Here is a 23,825-nt window from a genome sequence, read left to right as displayed (position 1 = left end):
CTGAAGCCTGTCCACCATGGGTGACCCTGCTGGTATTTGAATACCAGTGATATAGCTTCCAGCATCACAGCAACATGCAAGCCCCCACAATACAGCAAACTGACAGATGAGCGGGGGTTGCCATCTTTAGTAGGCTTCTAATATACTGGAAAATAATTTTAAGGATGTAGGTAATAGTGGAGACTTCTTATTTAAAGTTACTGTGAATTTAGATTGCTTTTAGATTACTCATGTTATCAATTGTGAGTGAAATCTAAAAAAAAAAAAATGCAACAATATATCTGGTTTTCTTACCATTTCTGTTGTTGTTAGTATGTGTATGTCATCGGCAGGTGTTTTGTTTTGTCTCATGTATCAAAGCCTTAGAAATTTGCTATCTTCCAAGATTGGCTGAAGCTCCCGCATCAGCCATTTTACTCTCTATATCTCTTCTCCCAAGGGAGCCCTTCCTCGTGAGAGTGTCTGGTTTCAGTGACTCCCGTGAAAGCATAACAGGCACAAAGTTGTGTGTGGAAAGAATCAACCTTTCCAGATTTAATCTGCCTTTTACTGTGATTGGCGCCTCAAGATGAGAGATGAATATCAGGAGAAATTGAAATGGGACACTGATCTTTGACTCCTCCACAGCTTATGAAAGATGAAGGAATTGATTTATAAAACTACTCCTCCCCACCTGATCTGTCCTTCACTGGCTTGTGAGCTTCTCTGGGACTTAGAATGCATTTTTTTTTCTTTTGATGTTTGTCTCCACAGCACACAGCACTCTGAGGGACTAAAAGATAAAGGCCTCTGTCCCCAGGTGGTCTAGTAGAAATATAAAACAGGTATATGAATAACCATATTCTGTCGATCTGCTCCTGTAAAGATTACAGCCTAGGAAACCCTATGGGGGAAGTTCTATTCTGTCCTGTAGGGTCACTATGAGTCAGAATCGACTGGAAGGCACACAACAACAACATAACAAACTGATCACTGAAGCTCTGACAAAGGACTTTGGAATTTCAAAGGAGGAAGAGATTAGCCAGCTGAGGGGCCAGAAATCTTTACCAAGGAGGGTAGTTTTAAGGAAGGTAAGAAAGGGATGGGCGGAGCTGGAGGCAGGGGATGCCAGGCAGAGGAACCACTAGTAAAAGTAACAGAAAAAGATAAAAATTTGTATCCTAATCACTAGTACCAGAAAAGGAGATAACATTCTCTGTTTGGAAAAATACTTGATAAGCCACTAGAATTAAGGCTGAGACCTTTAAATTCATAGGTAACTACATGGGCCCAAGCAAAAATCATGATCTTTATACTGTACTGGGTGAGGCTTTGATGTATAACCAGGCTTGGAGACCAATGCCCTGGGTCACACACCTCCCATAATACACTGGAATACACTAAGCATTTCAGGGAGTGGTAAGGAGTACAGAGGGGACTGCACTGTTGAGATTATGTAAGTATGTCATGAAAGACATCCTGAAAATATAAACTGGGGTCATATCACGAAATGCAAAATTATATACTCTGGAGTTTGGGATTTATTGTGATTGGGATTTATTGTGATAACGGTAGCCTCAGACCACGGCCCTTTTCGGTAATATCCTCACTATCCATCTACTTTTCTTTTTTTAACAGGGATTCCATGTAAACTTTACTCAGTTTCCCCCAATGGTAACATTTTGCAAAACTATAGCATATAATCGCAATCAGAGTAACATTTTGCAAAACTATAGCATATAATCGCAATTGATACAATCCACCGATTTTATTCGGATTTCCCTAGTTTTACATGTACTCATTTGTGCATGTGTGTGTGTGTATTTGTGTGTACAATTTTACCACATTTGTAGGTTTGTGTATCCACCATCACAATCAAGATACTATTCCAAGAAGGCAGGGTAACAGGAGCAGATATATCCATCTACCTGCAACAACAAAAAACACTGTTTGTAAAAATCATGTGCATAAACAATGGTATCCAGATATTGGATATCAGGCAGTGAAAGGCAGTGATGCCTGAGACTTGGGAAACAAACCAGATGAGCCCTGTAATTGCCTAAGCTTACTGCCTGGAGAGAATCTCTAGGCTACAGTTTAAGGTGAGGAACCTAGGTCAAGCTTAGTAAAACCAAAAACAAACCCACTGCCGTCAAGTCGATTCCGGCTCATAGCGACCCTATAGGACAGAGTAGAACTGCCCCATAGAGTTTCCAAGGAGCGCCTGGAGGATTTGAACTGCCGGCCTCTTGGTTAGCAGCTGTAGCACTTAACCACTATGCCACCAGGGTTTCCATGAAGCTGAGTAGTCTCCCTTAATTTAGGAGACAGCTGGAAGTCCCAGGAGGCCAAGGCAGCTAGAGTTCACAGGGCAGGGAACCAGAGAGAAGAGTTGCAGAGAGAGACTCTGGAGATGTGCAGATAGTCCCCCTCAAGTCTTCAGCTAATTACTGCTCTACACATGACTGTGAGAACTGTCCGAGGCTGGGGAAAGAATGAGCTGAAAGGACTAGAGGAAACAATCTTGGAGATCTCACAGTACTTGTTATGGATTGAATTGTGTCCCCCCAAAACATGTGCTATAAATCATAACCTCTGTGCTTGTGGTTATAATCCTATTTGGGAATGGGTTATCTTTGTTATATTAATGAGACAGGATTAGTGTAGGATTTTTTTTCAATATTTTATTGTGTTTTTGGTGAAAGCTTACATGGCAAATTAGATTCTTAATTAACAATTTCTATACATATTGTTGGAAATCCTGGTGGCATACTGGGTAAGTGCTAGAGCTGCTAACCAAAAGGTCGGCAGTTCAAATCCACCAGGCACTCCTTGGAAATTCTGTGGGTCAGTTCTACTCTGTCCTATACGGTCGCTATGAGCTGGAATCAACTTGACGGCAGTGGGTTAGGTGTTTTTTTTTTTTTTTTGGAAACATATTGTTCAATGATATTGGTTATATTTTTCACAGTATATCAGCATTCTCATTAATTCTGTTTTGGTTACTCTGTTTCCCTTAATCCAGCTTCCCTGCCCCCCACTTCTCATATTTTTGTCTAGGGAAAATGTTCACCATCTGGTTTCGTCAGATGATTATAGACAAGCACAGTACTCAGAGGTGACATAATTTATGGGCTGATCTGTCACTTGACTGAAAGGTGAATTTTGGGAGTGGTTTAAGTTCCAAGTTTAAAGGGTATCCCAGGGCGATAATCTTGGGGGTTCATCCAGCCACTAGTGGTCCAGTAAGTCTGGACCTTTTTTTTTTTTTTTTTAAGGAATTTGAGCTTTGTTCTACATTTTTCTCCCATTCTATTCAGGGCCATTTATTGAGTCCCTGGCTGGAACAGTCAGTAGTGGTAGCCAGATACCATCTAATTCTTCTGGTTTCAAGGAAGGTGAGGCCATTTTTTATATAGACGAATTTTTCTTTGAGTCTTTGGTTTCCTTCTTTCACTTTTGATCCAGATTAATAGGTGTATCTTAGATGGCTGCTCACAAGCTTTTAAGACCCCAGATGCTACTCACCAAAATAGGATGTAGAACATCATCTTAGTGGACTATATTGTGCCAATTAACCAAGTTGCTCTACAAGGCTATGGTCCTAAGCCTTCAAATCCAGCAATAGTATGTTTTGTATGTTTTGAGCCAATCTCTTTTGCTATATAAAAAAAAATATATAGAAGAGATTAAATAAGCAAGCGAGAAGCAGAGATAGGGGAAGGTAGATACTATATCACATAAAAATCACCAAGGGGCCATGGAACAAGGACCTTTCCCCAGAGCTGACAGAAGGAGAAAGTCTTCCCCTAGAGCCAGCACCCTGAATTTGGACTTCTAGCCTCCTAAACTGTGATAAAATAAATTTGTTTGTTAAAGCCATCCACTTGTAGTATTTCTTTACAGCAGCACTAGATAACTAAGATAGTACTGATAATTTTTCATGTTTCAATCAGCCACCATAGAAAATCTCATAATTCACAGGAAATTTCACAATTCACAAGACAAGAAATAGAAGGGAATTGCCTCAGTAAACCCAAACCCAAACCCATTGCCGTCAAGTCGATTTCGACTCATAGCGACCCTATAGGACAGAGTAGAACTGCCCCATAAGGTTTCCAAGGAGCACTTGGCGGATTCAAACTGCCAACCTGTTGATTAGCAGCCCAACGGTTAACCACTGTGCCACCAGAGCTCCATAGTGGGGAAAAGTTAGCCCTAAACCAAATGCTGCTATGGACCTGCTTAACAAACCTTAAAGGCAAGACCCAGAAGGATACAAATGTTTCCAAGTAACTTAACTGCGGCCCACATCAGAGCTGGAGAATATTTATAAAAATACTGAAATATTCAGCACTCAACAAGGTAAAATTAACAACGTCCAGCATTCAACTGAAAATTACTATGCATGTGAAGAAGCAAGATAATATGATCCATAATCAGGGGGAAATCAATCAACAGAAATAAATATAGAAATGACACAGATGACAGAATTAATAGACAAGGACATTAAAATGGTTATTATGATATTCCATATGTTCAAGAAAATTAAAAAAAAAAAGATTAAACATGTTCAGTAAACACATGAAGATATTAAAAAGACCCAAACTGAACTTCTACAACCATGGAGCATCGGTCTCATGCCAGGTGTTAGGGAAAGTTGCTGACCTTCACTTATGGTGGCACCGTTCATGTCAGCAATGACTCCTCTCCTTCAGGTCTTTTCACGATTGCTTTGCTGATCCTACTTCCTACATGAAGGGACCCATAGACCCCACAGTGCCCGACACCTGTACCCCCTGGGGCTTATACACACGCCACCAGTCCAGGGAGGCTCTGGAGAGTCCACTCAGCATCACTTGGCTTTTTCGCTGACCCTCTACCAAGGCTGATGTCCTTCTGCAGGGACTGGTCCCTCCTGATAACATGTGAGACAAAGTCTCGCCATTCTTGCTTCTAAGGAACATTCTGGATGCACTTTTTCCAAGACAGATTTGTTCCCTCTTTTGGCAGTCCATGAAATATTCAATACTCTTCACCAGCACCACAATTCAAATGCATTAATTCTTCTTCGATCTTCCTTATTCATTGGCCAGCTTTCACATTCATATGAGGCAACTGAGTCAGGTGCACCTTAGTCCCTCAAAGTCACATCTCTACTTTTTAACACTTTAAAGAGGCCTTTTGCAGCAGATTTTCCCAATGCAATATGTCATTTGATTTCTTCACTACTTTTACTTCCATGGACATTGATTTTGGATCCAACTAAAATGAAATCCTTGACAACCTCAATCTTTTCTCCATTTATCATGATGCTGCTTAAGGGTGCAGTTGTGAGGATTTTTGTTTTCTTTATGTTGAGGTATAATCCATTCTGGAGGCTGTAGTCTTTGGTCTTCATCAGGACTTCTTCAAGTCCTCTTCACTTTAAGCAGGCAAGGTTGTGTCATCTGCATAACACAGGTTGTTAATGAGTCTTCCCCCAATCCTAACGCCCCATTCTTCTTCATGTACTCCAGCTTCTCGGAATTTTTGCTGAGCATACAGATTAAATAAGTAAGGTGAAAGACTACAACCCTGGTGCACAAATTCCCTCATTTTAAACCGTGTAGTATCCCCTTGTTCTGTCTGAACGACTGCCTCTTGGCCTACGTACAGCCTCCTCATGAGCACAATGAAGTGTTCTGGAATTCCCATTTTTTGCAATGTTATCCATAATTTGTTATGATCCACACAGTAGAAGGCCTTTGCATAATCAATGAAAACAGGTAAACATCTTTCTGGTATTCTCTGTTTTCAGCCAGGATCCATCTGACATCAGGAATGAAATCCCTGGTTCCACATCCTCTTCTAAACCCCGCCAAATTTCTGGCAGTTCCTGTCAATGTACTGCTGCAGCAGCTTTTGAATGATCTTCCGGGCTCCTGCACATGTATCCTTAAACTTGCTTTGGGAGTACAAGATGCCCTTATGATGAGTTCTGTAACTTTATGACTTCTTCATTTCAAAAACCTCTTTTCACTAAAATAAATGGCGACTATACACATGGATCTCACCAGATGGAATACACAGGAATCAAATCGACTACATCTATGGAAAAAGATGATGGAAAAGCTCAATATCATCACCCAGAACAAGGCCAGGGGCTGACTGCAAATCAGACCATCAATTACTCATATGCAAGTTCAAGTTGAAACTGAAGAAAATTAGAACAGGTCCATGAGAACCAAAAGTACGACCTTCAGTATATCCCTCCTGAATTTACAGACCATCTCAAGAATAGATTTGACGCATTGAACACTAGTGACTAACAAACTGAGAAGTTGTTATGACATCAAGGACATCATACATGAAGAAAGCAAGAGGTCTTTGAAAAGACAGGAAAGAAAGAAAAGACCTAAATGGATGTCAGAAGAGACTGAAATTTGCTCTTGAACATCGAGTAGCTAAAGCAAAAGGAAGAAATGACGAAGTAAAAGAGCTAAACAGAAGATTTCAAAGGGGGCCTGAGAAGACAAAGTAAAGTATTACAATGACATGTCCAAAAACCTGGAGGTAGAAAACCAAAAAGGAAGAACACACTCAACATTTCTCAAGCTGAAAGAACTGAACAAAAAAACTCAAGCATCGAGTTGCAATACTGAAGGATTCTACAGGGAAAATGTTAAATGATGTACGAAGCATCAAAAGAGGATGGAAAGAATACACAGTCACTATATCAAAAAGAATTGGTCGATGTTCAACCATTTCAGGAGGTAACATATGATCAGAAACTGATGGTACTGAAGGAAGAAGTCCAAGCTGCACTGAAGGCACTGGTGAAAAACAAGGCTCCGAGAATTGAAGGAGTACCAATTGAGATGTTTCAACACACGGATGCAGCTCTGGAAGTGCTCACTCATCTAGTCTATGCCAAGAAATTTGAAAGACAGCCACCTGGCCAGCCGACTTGAAGAGATCAGTATTTATGTCTATTCCAAAGAAAGGTGATACCACCAAATGAGGAAACTATCGAACAATATCATTCATATCACATGCAAGAAAAATCTTGCTGAAGATCATTCAAAAATGGCTGCAGTAGTATATCGAGAGGGAATTCACAGAAATTCAAGCTGGATGCAGAAAAGGATGTAGAACGAGGGTTATCACTGCTGAAGTCAGTCAGATGGATCCTGGCTGAAAGCAGAGAACAACAGAAAGATGTTTGCCTGTGTTTTATTGACTATGTAAGGCATTTGACTGTGTGGATCATAACAAATTATGGATAACGTTGCAGAGAATGGGAATTTTGGAACATTTAATTGTGCTCATGAGGAATCTGTACATGGATCAAGAGGAAGTTGTTTGGACAGAACCAGGGGATACTGCATGTTTTAAAGTGAGGAAAGCTGTGCATCAGCATTGTATCCTTTCCTCATACTTATTCAGTCTATATCCTGAGCAAATAATCTGAAAAGCTGGGCTATATGAAGAAGAATGGGGCAAAAGGATTGGAGGAAGACTCATTAACAACCTGCATTATGCAGATGACACTACCTTGCATGCTGAAAGTGAAGAGGACTTGAAGCACTTACTGATGAAGATCAAAGACCACAGCCTTCAGTATGGATTACACCTCACCATAAAACAAAAATCCTCACAACTGCACCCATAAGCAGCATCATGATAAATGGAGAAAAGATTGAGGTTGTTAAGGATTTCATTTTACTTGGATCCACAATCAATACCCGTGGAAGCAGCAGTCAAGAAATCAAAACTCATTGCATTGGACAAATCTGTTGCAAAAGACCTCTTTAAAGTGTTGGAAAGCACAGATGTCACCTTGAGGACTAAGGTGCGCCTGACCCAAGCCATGGTGTTTTCAATCACTTCACACGTACGCGAAAGCTGGACAATGAATAAGGAAGACCGAAGAAAAATTGACACCTTTGAATTGTGGTGTTGGTGAAGAATATTGAATATACCATGGACTGCCAAAAGAACAAACAAATCTGTCTTGGAAGAAGCACAACTAGAATGCTGCTTAGAAGCAAGGATGGTGAGACTACATCTCACATAGTTTGGACATGTTATCAGGAGGGACCAATCCTTGGAGAAGGACATCATGCTTGGTAAAGTAGAGGAAGGCCCTCAACGAGATGGATTGACACAGTGGCTGCAACAATGGGCTGAAGTATAACAACGATTGTGAGGATGGCACAGGACCCAGCAGTGTTTTGTTCTGTTATACACAGGGTCACTATGAGTTGAAACCGACTCGACAGCACCTAGCAGCAGCAGCAGCAGCATTGCAACTTCACATTGCAGTTTTGTGGGTGTTTTTCTGGAGTAATATGGCCTTGGGTTTAAATCCTATCTCCCCTGGCACTTGCTAGCTTTGAGGCTTTGGACAATAATAATAATTGATGACATTTATTGAGTACTTAGTATGTTCCAATGGTTCTAAGAGCTTGATGTATATTAACTGAATCTTCCCCAAAACCCAAAGAAGTAGAAAGGATTAACATTTCCATTTTTGTGGAAGAGGACATTAAGAGACTCCATTGTCCTATGTGTAAAGTGATGGTTAAGCAAAACAAAAATTCAAACCCATTGCCGTTGAGTTAATTTCGACCATAGGGACCTATAGGACAGAGTAGAACTGCCCCACAGGGTTTCCAAGGAGCAGCTGGTGGATTCACACTGCTGACATTTTGGTTAGCAGTTGTAGCTCTTAACCACTGCACCACTAGAACTCCGTAAGTAATGAGTGATGATAAACCAAAAAACCCAAACCCAGGGCCATCGAGTTGATACTGACTCATAGCAACCCTATAGACAGAGTAGAACTGCCCCATAGAGTTTCCGAGGAGCGCCTGGCGGATTCGAACTGCCGACCCTTTGATTAGCAGCTGTAGCACTTAACCTCTACACCACCAGGGTTTCCTGTCTCATTTAATTTGCCATGTCATTGTAAGGATTACATGTGATGGCATATAGAAAGTGTCTAGCATCATTGTAGAACATGGTCCGACATTCATAAACATCCACCTCCCCACTTCACCCTTCTCCTTTGAGGGCATGGACCTTATCTATATGGCTTCTGCTTCCCCCCAGGGTTGGAGACAGTGGTGAGCATGTAGCAGAGACATCAGAAATATTATCAATGGTCTATTCGAAGATTGGAACTCTCCTTGCACTTGATCTCCTCTTTCTTCAAAGACATCAGACACATAGATGTGATGCTGTCATGGATTGAACTGTGTCTCACTGAAATATCTGTCAACTTGGCTAGGTTATGATTCCCAGTATTGTATGACTGTCCAACCATTTTGTCATCTGATGAGATTTCCCTCTATGTTGTAAATCTTATCTCTATGATGTTGTTGAAATGGATTAGTGGCAGTTATGTTGATGAGATCTACAAGATTAGATTGTGTCTTAAGCAAATCTCTTTTGAGATATAAAAGAGAGAAGCGAGTGGGGCAGAGGGCTCATACCGCCAAGAAAGTAGCACTGGGAACAGAGTGCATCCTTTGGACCTGAGGTTCCTACATGGAGAAGCTCCTAGACCAAGGGAAGATCGATGACAAGGACCTCCCTCCAGAGCCAACAGAGAAAGCCTTCCCCCAGAGCTGGCACCCTGAATTTTGACTTGTATCCTACTAGACTGTGAGAGAATGAATTTCTCTTCATTAAAGCCATCCACTTGTGGTATTTCTGTTATAGCAGCACTAGATAACTGAGACAGACACTTTGTCATTTTTTCTGCCTGGAACTAGAAACTTGCAACAGATCTAACTGGTGAAGCTGCTAAACACTGCTGGCTTGATCTGTTCTACCGTCATGTTCTGGATCCAAGTGACTACGAGAAACTCCCATCTGAGCTGCAAAATGACAAGATGTAGATAGAATATAGCTCGGTGCTTTTCCACCTTGGCCACATTTAAAATCACCTGGGAATCTCTTTAAAAAGGCTGATGCTTGGCTCCACATGAGACTTTCTGACTTATTTTGTCTAAAGTGGAACCCAGGCATTAAAAACTTTTTAAAAGTTATATCGATAACTCTAATGTGTAGTCAGAATTGCAAAAAACTGATTAGCCTATATACCTGAATGGGAAATATATTTTAGCCAATCAAATTATTATTTAGGGTGGGGAATCTGTCTCCCTGCATCTGAAATCTTTCAGACAATAACCAAATATCATAGCATTGTACAGTCACCATAGAAGGAACCTGAAAAAAATCATGACATAGACTAGGATCAGCAAATATATGACTGCCCTTCCCTATGCCCACAATCACAGTACCCTTCCCCCATGAGTCCTCATCCTTCCTGCCTTCCCAAGACAGCCTTAGTGGACACATGAGATGGAGCTTAATCTTTCACAAGATATGTTGTTGTTGTTAGGTGCCGTTGAGTCAGTTCCGACGCATGGCAACCCTATGTACATACAACAGAATGAAACACTGCCTAGTCCTGCGCCATCCTCACAATCATTGTTGTGCTTGAGCCCACTGTTGCAGCCACTGTGTGAATCCATCTCATTGAGGAACTTCATCTTTTTCGTTGACCCTCCACTTTACCAAGCATTATGTCCTTCCCCAGGAACTCCTGATAACATGTCCAAAGTACGTGAGACAAAGTCTCATCATCCTTGCTTCTAAGAAGCATTCTGGCTGTACTTCTTCCAAGACAGGTTTGTTCATTCTTTTGGCAGTCCATGGATATTCAATATTCTTCGTCAACACCACATCACTACTCAAAAGGAAAGCCTAGGCCCCTGACTCACCATTAGTAATTTCAGTTGTGATCCATGCTTCTCCACCTACTATTCGCTCCTGAGACTGAGTTTCCCATCTCCCCAGGTACCAACTTTGATCCTTGTTTCCAGTTTTTGTCATTGCCTAGCCCTTCAGCCTCAGTGCTCAATCCTGTTTTTCTAGCTACAAACTTCACTTGACAGAGTCAGGTTCTCCACCTAACTATGTTGTCACAGGAAAACACCCCTCCTGCTGTGAATGGGCCAAGATCCTTCCAACCCAATTCCACCCCCATGTGTGGTGAGCCCACCAGGCTTGCTCCAGCTTCAGTAGCAAGTTAAGGGAGAAGAAAGAAAAGGGAATCTAGGCGGCTGTCCAAGTCTCTGCCTTGGATGATTATGTGGGTAGTGATTACCATAGACAACAGATCCCAAGAGAGGAACAGATTTGGGGATGAAGATAGTGGGTTCAGTTTTAGGTGTGTTAATTTTGAAGAGTTTTTGTACCATTCAGGTCACAAGGTACACCCGCCCAATCTTTCTCTAGGAAAGCCTTCTCTGACCTCTCTTCTTCCACATCTACTTATCCCTCCTACTTACTTCTGATTCACCTTTATCATCGCACTTGTCCAACTTTTGTGTAAGCACCTTGAGGGCCAGGCCCTGGGCTCTGTCTTTATTTTTGCGCCTGCTTCCTGGCATATATGCAGTACACGAAAAAATTCAGTAGCCCTGAAAGTGATTCCAACTGATGGCGGTACTCATGTGTCAGAATAGAATTGTGCTCTGCAGGTTCTTTACGGCTGTCACTTTTCAGAAGTAGATCACGAGGCGTTTCTTCTGAGGTGCTGCTGGGTGGGTTTGAACCATCAACCTTTTGGCTAGTAGTCCAGTGTTTAACCATTTTCACCACCCAGAGACTTCTCATGCAGTACACAGAATGTATTAAATAATGTTTGATGGATGAATAAATGAAAATTACTTGAACTGGCTTCTATAAAACACCAGAGGTGCAGGGATTAGTTTTGGACAAGAAAAAAAGAATGCCTTTTACATAGAAGAAAGGAAGGGTAAATTATAGATAAGTAGTCCCCAGAAAGCTAACATTTCACACCCTTTACTAAGTGAAGCTAAGCATTTATGATTCACTCAGTAAAAATGGTGTGGGGGCGGTATCTGACCTCCTGTAACTTCACAAGGAGGAAGAAGGATCAGGATCAACAGCCCAAAGCAGATTCCTATGAGGTGGAGGTCAGACACGCTGCCTCTCTCCACCATCTTTACCAATTCTAACACCAACCGTCCCTCCCATGGCATTCTTGACTTCATTGCTGGGTTTGTAAATTCATTGCAATGGCCACAAAGAACTCACAAACAGTACTCATGATTTGGGGTTTATTAGGGAAGTAACAGGTTACACAATTCAGGTTTAGGAACACTCAGGATACAGTTCTTACATTAGGACAGCCTCTTCTCAGCTGTGCCCATAGGCATACCTATCTCTGGCCCCTCAGCCTGTGCCCTGCTTTGGCAAGTGTTAACAAAGCTCTTTTAGTTCTGCCGATAAGTACCCTAAGGCACTCCACTCCACCAGTCCAGTAAACCTCGGCCCAAAGGCACTCAGTGCAGCGCCGTGGGTCAGCAAACCTAGCTCCACCAAGTGCCCAGAGGCACCCTACTCCACCAGCAAGCCTCCTGCCCAAAAGCACTCAGCTTTCTCACTCTGTGGGCCAGGAAGCCTACCACACCATCTCTTGCCAGTCTCTTCTACTGCCATTTCTCTGCCACTTCTTCTCACCATCTTCAGTGTTACAGGTCTCTCTCTCTCTCTTTCTCTAAACCTCCTGAGCAGGGATGGCAGTGGTAAGATCATCTCTTTTCTGCCTCTGGGATGGCTCATTTCAAGCCAGGTGGGATGCCAAAACTGACCAATCCCCTTAGTGGGCCACAATTACCCTATTTGCACAACCCTACCCCATCACTTGGCTGGAAGTTACAAGACCATGGCAAAAAGGTACACAAAAAAGCTATCTATCATGCTGCAACTTTTATTAGGAAAAGCCTAAGTCAGCTAAGCATACGTTTGTAAAGCTGAGTCAGGCTCTAATTCATTCTGACCTGCATTCGGGTTTATCAGCACAATAAGTAGTTACACCATTATTAGCACTCAATTGACATTTAATCTTGCATTTAGAAAGCGCCCAGTTAATAACTGCTGAGTAAATGAATGAATAAAAAAGCTATATGCGCTAATGACAGGAAATCAAAAGATTAACATTTTCAAATTAAACAGATTTACTTTAACCAGTTCCATCTTTGCTTACTTCTTTCATTAAAACCCCTAGAAGCTGAGTGTGAAAAAAAAAAAAGATTTTTTTTTTTGGAACCAGTGTTTTATTAACTTATTAAAAGCATTGAGGGGTCATTAAAATTTAACAAGATCCATTAAATGTTACCAAATCATTTCTTATTTACAGTAAAGAATAAAGAGCCAGATGTCAAAGGACCTTCGATTCTAGGAACTTGAGAAATATCCTTCATGGTAGCACTTTGTTCCTCTGTTCAGCCAGACAAATTCAGGAGTCTAATACATAATTATTTGCAGAGGGATGTTTAAACAAACATTTTTACATTTTTGCTTTGATTATGTTGTTGTTCTCTGGATACATTGCAGTTTGATTCATACTTTCCCTGTCATTGGTCTCATATGGCCAAATAGGGCAAGAACTTAATTGACAAGATAATGAGAGTGCATACTCAATAGAAAAGCCAACCCACCTGTTCTCAGTTGACCTAAGTTGCTACCATGGAAACAAGTAAATCCACGGATACAAAAAAAACCACTGTACTCCGCTCAGTAATAAGAACTCCCTTTCACAACCCTTTCACTGAGGCACTTCCCTAGTTTAATGTCTTTAAATGTCACTGTCATGTGGATCAAACATTGCTTGTTTTTTTCCTATCAAAAAAGCGATACTTTGAAAAATCTGAAAATGCGGATAAGCAAAAAGAAGAAAATAACACCTTGAGGAATTAGAAATCCTGCTAATAGGTCAGTTGGGACTTGAGTGATTAAATAATAAAAGAGAAAAACATCTAGAGATAACTACTCTTAACCCCAAAGTATCTATCAGTGATTTGCAAGATTTTCAAATTTGCAAAACTTTTTTTTTAATGAGTCTCACAAAGAAAACCAATATGTAAAACAGATAAAAGCAAAATAGGAGGTAGGGTCCTGAAAGCCCAATTAGGGGGTTGTTTGATCCTCAGTTTGAGTCCTGAAGCACCAGCTTGGCACCTTGGAGTTCTTCAGAGCAAAGTTTAAAATTCACTGGTGTTTATTATTCCAGACTTTTTTCCTGTGAGTAATATTCCTATTTATTATTTTATTAAAAGGGGATCATATAAAGTACGCTGTTTTGTAATTTGTTTTCATCTCACAATATTATAAATCATTGATTGCTTTCCTACATTAAGATAGTCCCTTCTGTGACATCATTTTAAACAGCTGCATAGTATTCCATTGTTTTGGCTCACTGTGTTTACTTAACCAATACCTAGATTCTAGACTTGCCACTTACTCCCAGTTTTTAAGCAAACACTGTGATGAACATTTTTATAGCAGTTAAATATTTTAAAAAATATTATAACTTATTAATTCATTTAAGATAATAATAACTAACCTGTTACATATTAACATTAATAATGCATTTTTATTATGGTAAAAAATATGTATAACAAATCATTTACCAATTCAACCATTTTTACATGTGCAATTCAGTGCCTTCAGTTTGTCTTTTATTCTCTTTACTAGTTTCTAGGATTGTTTATTTTGGAAAACACCAAAAGCCACTCATAGTAAAAAAAAAAGAAATTTTTTTTTTTTTTTTTGCATAGTAGATTTTATTAAATAAAGTTAAAATCCTGTGTGGGTTTGAAACCATCTCCAAGAAGCCATGTTATCAGCGAGGGCGCTGCAGAGTGGCTGCACTTTGTTTTCGCATCATGTGCTTTTACTCACAAAACCGTTGGGCCAGTTAGACATGATGGCCTGATTGATTAGCTGTGCTTACAGGATGAATTCTAGATTGTCAAAGAATCTCTTCAACATTAATTCGGCCTACGATTTTGATAACTTGGGTTGTTCAGGGCAGTATTCTGCCGCAGACTTCAGTGTATTTTTCCCAGGTCATGGCAGAAAAGCGTTATCACTGACCTCAGTTTAAAAAAAAAAAAACAAAAATTTTTTTTCTCACAGTTTCCTTTAAAAAAGAGAAAGATATTTTTGGTTGCTCTGTTTATCATTCAGCTGAGTCACCAAATCTCAAGTTTTCTTTCCGGGAGAAAAAAAACATTTTCTTAGCTAAATTTAGTTCTTATATTTGATTTTTTAAATATAATTCTTCAGTCTTCACTGGCATAATTAATCATCTATTTAAACACAGTAAACATGTTGACAAGTGTTGTTATAATACCATGGACCTCTTTTCTGCCCTTCTTTAAAAAAAATTCCCTATTTTCTAGCAATCATTTATGTCAGTTACAAATCTTCGTGGTGTCATGTGTCTCATTTGCAGTTAACGTCACACAGAATTGCACATTCCTTGCTCTACATATCAATTACTTATGAAACATGCACACTCATTCTTTATAGGAGCTAGAACAATGCTAAAGGCTGGTTTCAAAACCAGTATGCATCACACCCTTGCTGTAACTGCACCCTCTTAATTTCCATAAACCACACAGGAAACATACTCTCATTTCTTTACAGACATACCTTGAGTTGAGAAACTCCAAACCACGTCAACAATTCTCAGTGGCATTTATTTATTTTTGAAATCTTCTTCCAATATTGTTCCTACTATGTAACGACATCTCGAGGCAAAAGCAGCTACGAAGGGAAAAAGGACAAGATTAGGCTGGAGTGAGTCTGCATATAGCAAATCTACAAGCAAATTTTTGTAGGAGCAACAGCTCTCAAATACAATTATCATTTGTCCATGGACACTGTTGGGAAGAGAAAATAATGACACAGCTGCTCTTTATTTGGGAGTATTAATAGGTGTGCCTGGAGGGTGGTAAAGAGAACAAAGCATGTAAGTCAAAATTGGAAGTGCCCAAAAAGTCTATAAAAATCTCCAAAGTCAAAAAGAAAATCAGGATAGTAGTCACCCCTGCAGCAGTAGGAAGGCTACATAAGTAGTTTCAAATGCTTTAGTAAATTTCATTTAAGTTTGGTGAGAAGAAACAGGAAAAATAAGAGGAAGAAAAAAAGGGAGGAATCTGTTGCAGGGTGAAAAAGCCTAAATTAGCCCCACCCCAGAGATTCTGCTTCAATTGGTCTGGACCAGAGTTGGCTTCTTCTTCTTCTTCTTTTTTTTTTCTTCAACTATTCAGAGGTAGCCAGGGTGGAAAACAACTCATTGACAGAACGGAAGAGTTGTTATCTTAGGAAGGAAAATAATTTTTTTTTTTGGCTAATGGTGCCAATGGTGTCATTTTAACCATCTGTTATTTTTGCAAAAACAAAAACAATCAAACAATGCAATGTGAGGAATTAGTCACGCTGCTGCCGTCAGGTCGATTCCGACTCAGCCACACTATGGGACAGAGTAGAGCTGCCCCATAGGGCTTCCAAGGCGAGTCTACCAAATTCAAACAGCTGACGTTTTGGTTAGCAGCCATAGATCTTAACCACTGTGCCACCAGGGCTCCTATTTCTGAAACAGTGGATTACAAAGAAGATATTTTACAAAGTTTTAAAGCCTTTACTTAGTTTTTTTTAAGTTTACAAACATACAAAAAAATATATATAGGAATTAATGTAACATCTGTGGCTCCCACTTCCAGTTCTATCGAATATTTACATTATGCCATATTTGCTTCAGATATTGTTAAGAAATAAAATATTACGGCCATTGTTAAGACCTCCTACATACTCCCACTGAAGATGTAACTATTATCATGAATGGGATGTTTTTAATTCTCACACAGGTTCTTATTCTTTTACCACATTTATGTATCCATAAACAATATATAGTATTGTTTTGTAAGTTTTAAACTTTATATACGTGATGCCATTTACTACCTGTGTACTCTTTTTCTTAACATTTTGTTTTGAGATTGATCCATGTTGATACATGGGGCCAGAGGCCATCCAACTTCACTACCGCTCAGTATTATCTGATATGAATGTATTATGATTTATCCATTCTCCCATTGATGAATATCTGCATTGTTTCCAGGTTTTTGCTAGTACAAGCAATCTTTCAATGCACTGTCTTCACATGTCTCCTTGAGCAAGACACTTTTCCTAAGATACATATCTGGAAATGGGTTTTTATGTTTAAGAGGACAAACATCTTCGACTTGACGATGTTGCCACATTCCTCTCAAAAATGATTGTTCAGCTTTATGTTTTCATAAACACTGTATGAGAGTACCTGAAGTTCCAGTGAGGGTTACTAACCTAAAATTTTGTGTATTTAAGTTTACTTTCTTGAAAGTTTTGTCTATGAATTGATATCACTTTGTGTTTTTAATTTGCACTTCTCTGTTTATAAGTGAGGCTGGTCCCTTCTTTATATGTTTGTTTGGCTTTCTTGCTTCCTCTTAGGAGCCCTGGTGGTGCAGTGGTTAAGTGCTCAAGCTGCTATCCAAAAAGGTCGGTGGTTAGAGCCCACCAACTGTTCCATAGAAGAAAGATGTGACAGTCTGTTTCCGTAAAGATTTACAGCATTGACAGGAGACTATGTGGGCAGCTCCTGCCTGGAGGGGAGATGAGAAGGCAGAGGGGGTCCGAAGCTGGCTGAACGGACATGGAAATACAGGGTGGAGAGAAGGAGTGTGCTGTCTCATTAGGGGGAGAACAACTAGGAGTATATAGCAAGGTGTATATAAATTTTTGTGCGAGAGACTGACTTGATTTGTAAACTTTCACTTAAAGCACAACAAAAGTTATATATATATATATTTACAGCCTTAGAAACTCTATGGGGCAGTTCTACACTGTCCTCAGCATCTCTTGGAGACAAAATTGACTCGATGGCAGTGGGTTTGGTTTGGTTTTTGCGTCTTCTTCCAGGAATTGCCTATTAACACGCTTTGTCCATTTTTACATTTGGCTTTGTTTCTTTTTTAAATTAATTTGTAGACGTCCAACAAATATTCTGGACACTATTATTTTCTTGGAGCCCTGGTGGCACAGTGATTAAGAGCTTGGCTGCTAACCAAAAGGTTGGCAGTTGAAATCCACCAACCAGCCACTCTCTGGAAACCCTAGGCGGCAGTTCTACTCTGTCCTATAGGGCCACTATAGGGTCATGATGAGTTGGAATTGACTTGAAGGCAATGAGTTTGGGTTTTTATTTATCGTTTTCTTAGTTGTGTGTAAATTATAAATATTTTTGTCCTATTTGTGACTTACCACTTTTCACTTTACATTGGGGGTCTTTTTATGGAGAAGTTTTAATACAGTCAAAATGTTTAATCTTTTCCTATATGTTTTGGGGTTAATGTTTCTTATCTAAAAAAATCCTTCTCTACCCTCAATACCTAAATATATTTGTCTACATTAACCTCTAAATTTTTTTTATATTGAGTTTATTTTTCATTTAACTTTAAAACACTGCTTTAGTTGAACATTAAAACAAAGACAATAGCAAGCTGTGAGCACACTATGATTACAGTCCTTCAGTTCTTCACTACTGCACATAAAATGACAGCAGTGAGCATTATTCTCACTGGCCTCCATTAAGAGGTCTGACACTGAACCTCACCTCTGTGGAGATAGTCGCCTTCCTCTTATGCTGCCCCATTGTAATGGCATCGTCTTTTCTGGTTTGGATCAAAGTCCACCAGTTCTACCTGATCCATTTCATCAGTCTCTTTCTACTTCCTTCCTCTCAGGTAGGAGTTTTTCCAGCAACGAGAGTTTATCGGAAGAGAGAAAGTCTTTCTCAGGGAAGTTTACCTTAAATTCAACAATTAGACACCCTTTTCATATGGTCTACAATAAATTGGCATGGCTTCATTTAGCACACACTTGGTATTTCATGCTCACAATTTGATCCTGATGAGAGGTGATGACTATAGTTTGGTTGTCAGGAGTGGATATTGGCTTTTGGAAGTTATACAACTCTTCAACCAGCTATATGTCCATAGGCATGAAAAGGTCCTCTCCTCATCTAGCAAAAACAGCATGGTATCTTCTGATTTAAAACAATGATAATATCGCATGACTCCAGTCCTGGCTCTTGGTCTCCTTCACCATGGAATGTTATCTTCTGACTATCTTTCACGCTTTTGTCCATGTGAACTTCTAGAATCTTCTTCTCCTGAACTATCTTCCTTCCATTGCAACTTTTACATCTATCTTTAGGACTGATTCGTTCCCCATGGCCCTGGAACTCCATGACAGAAACTGAGTTTGCTGAACCATTCCAGGTCCTACCTGATGGATTCATATGTGCATTCCAGTACCTCAGCAATTAGGACAATACTCTACTGCTCCTTTCTTTACACCTTGGCCTTCACATTTGTCACAAATCACGTTCTTTTGCAGAGCTAGTTTTTTCGTTGCACCCTTATATAAATCTTCTAATGTTACTGAAAGTAGATGCACGTTTTTTCCTCTCCTTTCTCTCTGCATCCTTCCACCCCCTCCAAAAATAAAGGTCTATGGAGGAACCAAAATCATCACCAGCTCTATCCTCTTTGATGGCTTGCTCTCCTCCTTTGTCATACAATTCTCTTTGCATCAGAGAGCACTTCATAAGCTTGAGGAATTTGTTTAAATGTCTTGCCATCATTTAGATTCTTATCAAGGTGGTACTTCAAGGCCAGCTTCCTATAAGCTTTTTTCAACTCTTTCTGGGTAACATTGGGTTTGACCCCCAAAACATCACAAGTGGTTTCTTTCACCGTTTTCTACAGCCATTGAGCGGGCCGAGGCTGGTGTGAGGGAGCAAGAAGGAACGTGTCACTGTGCACAGTTAGGGCAGCCACTGCTACTACCCTTTCACCAAACATTCTGGAAAGTTCCCCACTTCTAAACTTCCTAAGTTTTGCATTTACCAATTAGATCTTTAATCCTTCTGAAATTTGTCTGTTTGTGGTGTGAAATGGGGATCTAATTTTTTCCTCATGCATATCGGAATCGATAAGGCATCATTTACTGAATGGTCCACCTGTCATATATCAGATTTCCACATGCATGGATCTGTCTCTAGACTTCTGTTCTTTTGGTCTAATTGTCTATCCCTGTGCCAATATCATACTTTCTTAATTACTGTAGCTTCATAACAAAACCTGGTATCTTGTAGAGCAAATGCGATCCTTAAGGTTGTGTGTCAACTTGGCAGGGCATGTGGTTTGGCAGTTATAATGTACTCTGGTAGTCATATAATGATGTAATCACCTCCATGATGAGATCTCATATAATGTAATCACCTCCTTGATGAGATCTGTTATGAGTAGCCATTCAGTTGAAAGGGAGTTTTCTTGGGGGTGTGATCTGCATCCAATATATGTGGACTTGTTGGCAAAGCTCACTCGCCTTTGTTCGGCCCTGGATCCTGCATTCGTCTTGTCAGCATCTGACCTCCCATTCTTGGAACTTGGGCTAACAGCCTGCCGTCTTACCAGCCAATCTTGGATTTGTCACCCTTTGCAGCCATGAGCCAGCAGCCTGCCATCTGATCTGTGGATCTTGGGCTCATCAGCCGCTGCAGCTACATGAATCAGGAGAAGCCTCTAGCCTAATGCCTGATGCCTAACCCATGGACTTGAGACTTACTAACCTTTACAACCACATGAGCCATTTCCTTGAGATAAATCTCTTTAATTTCTCTCATGCTCTCTCTCTCTACATATATATATACAAAAATCCATTGCTGTTGAGTTGATTCCAACTCATAACATCCCTGAATAATATATACATTTTTTTTATATATATATATATATATTGGAAGAGAGAGAGCCCTGATGGCACAGTGGTTAAAGAGCTCTGCTGCTAACTAAAAGGTCAGCAGGTTGAACCCACCAGCCACTCCATGGGAGAAAGATGTGGTAGTTGCTTCCATAAAGATTACAGCCTAGGAAACCCTATGGGGCAGCTCCACTCTGTCCTATAGGGTTGATGTGGATTGGAATTGACTCGATGGCAACAGGTTTGGTTGGTTTTATATATATATATGTGTGTGTGTGTGTGTGTGTGTGTGTGTAAAGAACTAAAAACCAAACCCACTGCCATCAAGTTGATTCCAACTCACAGCGACCCTATAGGACAGAGTAGAGCTGCCCCCATAGAGTTTCCAAGGGGTGCCTGGTGGATTTGAACTTCCAACCTCTTGGTTAGCAGCTGTAACACTTAACCACTATGCCACCAGGGTTTCCATACATATATATACATATATAAACCTTCTGCCGTTATACAGTTCACTGGTTTTGCTCCTCTAGAGAACCCAGCCTAAGACAAGTTCTCTTGCCCTCTTCAAAGAAGATTTTATAATTTTACAGCATTTGGTAAAAGAATCAGTTGATGAACTCAGATTACAGATTACAGCCTGGAGTTTTATATTGCATCCAGTGTTAAAAATTGGTTCTACAGTTAGTACACAATGTCAAGCAATTGCATCTTTACAGCCACTGATTGTAATCTTTACAGACAAACTGCCAGTCCATTCTTTTGTTCTTCAATCCCAGTAACAGGAACTGCAATTGCTCTATTTCTCTGAACAAAAAAAAATTTTTTTCAAACCCACCAGCCACTCTGCATGAGAAAAATGTGGCAGTCTGCCTCTGTAAAGATGAGACAAATTCTGACTCTCAGCAACCCTATAGGACAAAGTAGAACTGCCCCATAGGGTTCCAAGGACTGGCTGGTAGATTTGAATGGCGAACCTTTTGGTTAGCAGCCAAGTTCTTAACCACTGTGCTACCTGGGCTCCCTGTAAAGATTCAGCCTTGGAAGCCCTATGGGGCAGTTCTACTCTGACCTATAGGGTTGCTATGAGTTGGAATTGACTCGATGGCAACAGGTTTTTGGGAGTTTATGTATGTATATATTTAAGTAATCTGCCACTTATGGACATTTGGTAATTTCTCACCCTTCACTTTTGCAAACAATGCTGCAATGATTAACATTGTACAGATCTCTTTTTATACATGTTTAAGAATATCCATAGCATAAATTTCTAGAAGTAGAATTGTTGGATCAGAGGCTGTATATGTTAGTAATTTTGGTAGGTATAACCAAGTCCTGTCCATGAGCATTACACTAGTTTATTAACCAAGTCCTGTCCATAAGCATTATACTAGTTTATTCTACCACCATCAGTGCAGAAGAACGGCAACCCCACCCAGACACACCCACAGACTAAGTTACCAAACTTTGGGATTTTTATCAGTCTTCCAGGGGTTCACATTCTTTGTTCATCCTTCTGTTGGATTACTGGTCTTTATCTTCTCAACTTCTAGGTCTTCTTCACATACTAGGAAGATGAGCCCATTGCCTCTGAGTTGCAAATATTATTCCCTATTGTCTGTTTTTTTTCGTGTGTTTGTGTGCATTCATTTTTGGTTTTATTTTCAAGCAGAAATTTGTTTTTATGGAGTCAAATTTATCAAAATTTTATTTATAGCTTCTGGTTTCAAGTCACAGTTAAAAAACCTTCCTCTGTCCAAAGTTTTAAAGAAATTACTTCCTTCTAGAATATTTATGGTTTTATTTTTCACATTTAAATCTTTGATCCATTTGGAATTTATCCTGATGTAAGTTGTGAGGTATAGAACTAACTCCACTTTTTCCAGAAGCCAGCAGTATAATTATGAGGCTTTATAATACATTTAATATTTTTTTAGTGCTATCCACTCTCATTGCTCTTTTATTTTCACAATTTTTCTAGCTCCTTGTTTGTGTTTAATTATGAAATTTAGGATTAACTTTTCAAAACTAAAACATTTTCAACAAAATAAACTTTTTTAGATTTTTATTGGGTTGAGTTAAATTTATAAACAACGTTAGGAAGCATTAACATGTTTATGATATTGATTCTTCCTATCCAAGAACACTGTATGTCCTGCCATTTGTTCAAGTTTTCTTTTATGTCTTTAAGAATGTTTTAAAAGGATGCCCTTTATCACCACTCCTATTTGACACTGTGCTGGAAGTCCTAGCTAGAGCAATAAGGCAAGAAAAAGAAATAAAGGGCATCCAAATTGGTAAGGAAGAAGTTAAACTGTCCTATTTCAGATGACATGATGCTATACGTAAAAAACCTAAAAGACTCCACGAGAAAACTACTGGAACTAATAGAAAGATTCAGCAGAGTAGCAGGATACAAGAGAAACATACAATAATTAGTTGGGTTCCTATACACCAATAAAGAGAATGATGAAAAGGAAATCAGGAAAATAATACCATTTATAATAGCCCCTAAAAAAATAAAACACTTGGAATAAATCTAACCAGGGATGTAAAAGACCTATACAAAGAAAACTACAAAACACTACTGCAAGAAACCAAAAGAAATCTATACAAATAAAAAACATACCATGCTCATGGACAGGTGGTCTCCACACTGTGAAAATGATTTGCAAATACAATGCAATCCTGGTCCAAACACCAACAACATTCTTTAAAGAGATGGAAAAAATTATCATTAACTTTCTATGGAAAGGTAAGAAGCCCTGGAGAAGTAAAGCACTATTGAAGAAGAAGAATAAAGTAGAAGGCTCACACTACTTGACCTCAGAACATACTATACAGCTACAGTAGTCAAAACAGCCTAGCACTGGTACAACAAGACATATATTGACCAATGGAACAGAATTGAGAACCCAGACATGAATCCATCCACCTACGGTCACCTGATCTTCAGCAAGTGTCCAAAGTCCATCAAATGGGGAAAAGACAGTCTTTTTAACAAAGGATACTGGCAAGACTGGATGTCCATCTCCAAAAAATAGAAACAGGACCCATACCTCACACTATATACCTAAACTAATTCAAAATGGATCAAAGACCTAAATATAAAACCAAAAACTATGAAGTTCACAGAAGGAAAAATAGGATCAATGCTAGAGGCCCTAATACATAGC

The 23,825-nt window shown here is 39.7% G+C and overlaps 1 long non-coding RNA gene and 1 pseudogene across 1 annotated transcript; both read right to left on the bottom strand.

Annotated features, from left to right (window-relative positions):
• Positions 1-1,763: 1,763 nt before the first annotated feature.
• On the bottom strand, positions 1,764-16,891 carry LOC135232314 (uncharacterized). Its single transcript, XR_010322858.1, has 3 exons — positions 15,502-16,891; positions 3,508-3,640; positions 1,764-1,907 (listed from the first exon to the last, which is right to left on the bottom strand). It is a non-coding gene; the product is annotated as an uncharacterized LOC135232314 (long non-coding RNA).
• A 792-nt stretch (positions 16,892-17,683) lies between these two features.
• Positions 17,684-19,197, bottom strand: LOC100668522 (dnaJ homolog subfamily A member 1-like; annotated as a pseudogene).
• Positions 19,198-23,825: the final 4,628 nt, after the last annotated feature.

The sequence above is a fragment of the Loxodonta africana genome, chromosome 9, assembly GCF_030014295.1.
Source record: "Loxodonta africana isolate mLoxAfr1 chromosome 9, mLoxAfr1.hap2, whole genome shotgun sequence".
NCBI lineage: Eukaryota > Metazoa > Chordata > Mammalia > Proboscidea > Elephantidae > Loxodonta > Loxodonta africana.
The sequence above is the reverse complement of the archived record's forward strand: the minus strand, read 5'-3'. Positions and strand labels throughout refer to the sequence as shown.